This window comes from Mandrillus leucophaeus, unplaced genomic scaffold (genome assembly GCF_000951045.1).
Source record: "Mandrillus leucophaeus isolate KB7577 unplaced genomic scaffold, Mleu.le_1.0 Scaffold1505, whole genome shotgun sequence".
Lineage (NCBI taxonomy): Eukaryota > Metazoa > Chordata > Mammalia > Primates > Cercopithecidae > Mandrillus > Mandrillus leucophaeus.
Genome location: NW_012101483.1, coordinates 1 through 4051, shown reverse-complemented (window position 1 = coordinate 4051; position 4051 = coordinate 1).

Sequence of the window (4051 nt, the reverse complement as noted above, 5' to 3'; positions counted from 1 at the left end):
TCAGTATTTTTTCAAGCTAGACAGCTTGCCTGGTAATTGTGTAGCCTCAGGGTTGGATGGCTTGGTTTCATGCCTTAGATTCATCATTTTCACCTACATAACCTTAAACTAAACGTTCTATGCTTCAGCTTCCTCATCTGTAAAATGAAGATGATAATTGTATTGCTGTGAATATAAAAAATGACATTGCATTGTCTCTAGTCACTAGATGTTAGCTATTTTAAGGAACTAAATGCAATTCACAGAAATTGCTGTTAAATCAGCTCCTCATTCCTCCCACAACACCTGTCTTTGTGCAGTCAATATTTTTATTAGGAAATGCATGTCTTCAAATTCCTCTCTATATTATTGTTTTTGCTTGGAAATCAAACCTGTTGATAGAAATTTTATTTTCTTTTTTTGTTTTACTGTCTTTGGCATTTCCATTTTGTGTCATCTGCTGAATTATTTGATGTGCCTTCTCTTTCTTTATCAGAGCCACTGATAAATTATTGAATTTGATGGAACACAAGCCAGAGAACCAAAGCACTGGAAGCTCTTTCTCTCTTCCTCCCATCCATGCTTCTCCACGCCCTCTGAGGGATACTCCTGGAGTGTTCTGTTCAACCAGGAATACCTTTTCAACAAATGCCCTGGCCTCCAACTTGCGTTATTCTTCCCAGATCTGAATTCCCTGGACACCAAACAGTCTTGATCCATTGAAGACACTCCAAAAAAAAAAAAAAAAGTAACCAAACCAACATTGCAATCAAATTTTTATAGAAATGTAAAAGCAGCAACTATGAATTTGGCCGTTAGGAATCAGGGAAGACTTCTTAGAAGTTGTGATGTTTGAAAATCAGTAACATTATTACTGGTGTTGGTATTGGTTATAAAGACAGTAATATAGTAGTTACAGATGCAGAGGGAAAGCCTTGTCCTAAGGTTCTGAGAAGGGAGTGTTTATTGCTTATATTCAGAAAACTTAGTCTTCAGTGATCACAGTATGGAGTGTATGTGAATGTGTGTGTGTCTTTTTTTTCTGGGAAAGGAGGGATGGAGGGAAGAAAGGAGGGAACGAGAAACAGGGTGGGAGGTAAGGCTGGATAAGTAGAACACAATTCTTAAGGGTTTTGTAAGCTTTATTAAAGAACTGAGCTTCATCCAGTAGGCAAAATAGAACTATAGGATTTCTAAAACATGACTGTGAAATAATTAGATTTTTGTTTTAAAAAGATAACTGCAGGTTGGGCATGGTGGCTCTTGTCTGTAATCCCAGCACTTTGGGAGGCCGAGGCAGGTGGATCATGAGGTGGCTAACATGACGAAACCCCGTCTCTACTAAAAACACAAAAAATTAGCAGGGCGTGACGCCAGACGCCTGTAGTCCCAGCTACTTGGGAGGCTGAGGCAGGAGAATGGCATGAGCCCAGGAGGCAGAGCTTGCAGTGAGCTGAGATCACGCTACTTCACTCCAGCCTGGGCAGTAGAGCGAAACTCCGTCTCCAAAAAAAAAAAAAAAAAAAAATGGCTGCAGACAAGAATGGATAAGAGACTGAACTAGTACAGTGGCAGAGGGAAAGTAGATAATGGAATTGACTGATTCATGAGCATTTTGGAAGTGGTATTAACAGGACTTGGGGGCTGATGGAAATGTCAGAGAGGAGGTATAGGAGAAGAAAGCTGGGCAACTGAGGCATCCAGCCTGATTGGACGGGATAGGTGGAGATAATGATACCATTGACTAAGTCAAAGAATGGTGCTAGGGAATACAAGGGCATCAATCCTGTTCTCTGTGAGATTGTGAGAGAAATTTGTAGTAGACTGATATAAATACAATCAGGAATTCAGTATGGGAAAGAGGTACATCTATGAAAAGATATAACTGTTATCTGAGTGAAGCAGAATTAGTTTTGGAAGGCAGCATTCTGGAAATCGTACTGTTAACCTGGCTTATGCACTCTTGGTAGCAGGATCCTAACTGCAGTTATCAGGAGGGGGATCTACCTTATCTAGATATCTGCACTTAGAACAACACCTACAGGGACCTTTCCTTGGGATTTTAGGAAGATAATACAAGAATAAGCTGAAAATAACTGATCCCACACTGGGAAATAAGAACTAAATTCAATTACGTTCAACCCAATCATGGAACATCTCTGCAAAATAATCAGTGGGGCGCAATCATTTACAAATGCAGACTTTTTTTTTCTTGTGAAATGTGAAAGTCTTCAATCAGATGTGGTGAAGATAATTATTCTTTTCCTCAGCTTCTACTGGTAATACTCTATGTTCCATACTGTTTTTGTCATATGCCAGAAAGTACTGTCCATAAATTCATCTGCGATTACTCAAATTTCAATTTTAAAACAGGGAATCAGTGTGGTATTCAGATTCTTTATTTCAAAAACTTTACACTAAACGTGTGCTCTCAGTTATTACTTAATCCTAGAATTGCTCCTTTTCCCATATGACTGGTCTGTCTTCCTTCTCTTGCAACCTCACTACTTTCTCTTTGTTTTACCCTTGAGTGTGTGCTCTGTATTCAGTCCCAAAGGGAGATAGAAAGACAGAAGAGCTAAAGAATATTAAGTAGAGAATTGAGAAAGTATTCCCTCCCTTTTGCATGGGCCGATTAACTTCCCACTTGTGTCCAGATTAGAAATGATTACCCCCACTGGTCTTATATTTACACACTATAATGCTTCCTGCATGATTGTATTAAAATATTTCATTATCTCTTGTACTTCTGGGATTTTACTGACTTGTCTTTTTGGCTACCCCTGAATAGTGGTAGATAAAGCCATGAATGTATATGCGATACCCTAGTGAGGACAATATACAACCAGTAGAGACTTGATGATTGAATCCTGGTAAACAAAAATACATAAAGAAGAGAACAGATGAGAGTAAGAAGGAATTACCGCATTCTACTCTGGTCCTTGAGGGTAATCAATTCCATTCTCTCTATTTCTCTCTCCCCCCAACCCCCCCGCCTTTTTTTTTTTCTAAAACACTCATAAAACCATCCTTTAGTAATCTATTCCAGAATTCTACTGGAGATGGAGGCTAAGCTATAGTTTCTATAGATCTATAGTTTCTAGAATTTCTGGGACATTTGCCCATTTCACCCCTGGCACATCTCCCAGACTCTGTTATCCTTCAGTGACTACACAAAGAGGCTCTGAGTTCACTTCTGCGTGTTCCTCAATATTTCTAAGCACCATTCATCTGTTCCTTGAGGCTTCTCTCCAACTAAAGGACTGGGTAGTCTATCACTGTCTTCTTGCCTCCCTTCTTCTGAAATCTAAATTCTGAATTTTCTTACTAACCTTAGAAGCTATCTTAACTCTGTGCTTTGAAACAGGAAATATTGGGGGAAAATGAGAAGTTCTTAAATTTTATGGAAAACAAATGAAAAAGCACATGTAACACAAAAGTTATTTCATCTACCTATATTAAATTTAACACCCGAAATTTGATTAATTTTATGGTAAATGGAGCAATTCTTTGAATCTATTTTAGCTATTGATTTATTTTTTTTACTTTGTGAGATTTTGGTGTACCCATCACCCGAGCAGTATACACTGTACCCATTGTGTAGTCTTTTATCTCTCACCACCCCCTCCCACCCATTCCCCTAAGTCCTCAAAGTGCAATACATCACTCTTTTTTTAAAAAATTATCATTATACTTTAAGTTCTAGGGTACATGTGCACAACGTGCAGGTTTGTTACATATGTATGCATGTGCCATGTTGATGTGCTGCACCCATTAACTCGTCATTTACATTAAGTATATCTCCTAATGCTATCCCTCCCCACTACCCCCTCCCCACAATAGGCCCCAGTGTGTGATGTTCCCCTTCCTGTGTCCAAGTGCTCTCATTGTTCAATTCCCACCTATGAGTAAGAACATGCAGTGTTTGGTTTTCTGTTCTTGCGATAGTTTGCTGAGAATGATGGTTTCCAGCTGCTTCCATGTCCCTACAAAGGACGCGAACTCATCCTTTTTTATGGCTGCACAGTATTCCATGGTGTATACGTGCCACATTTTCTTAATCCAGTCTGTA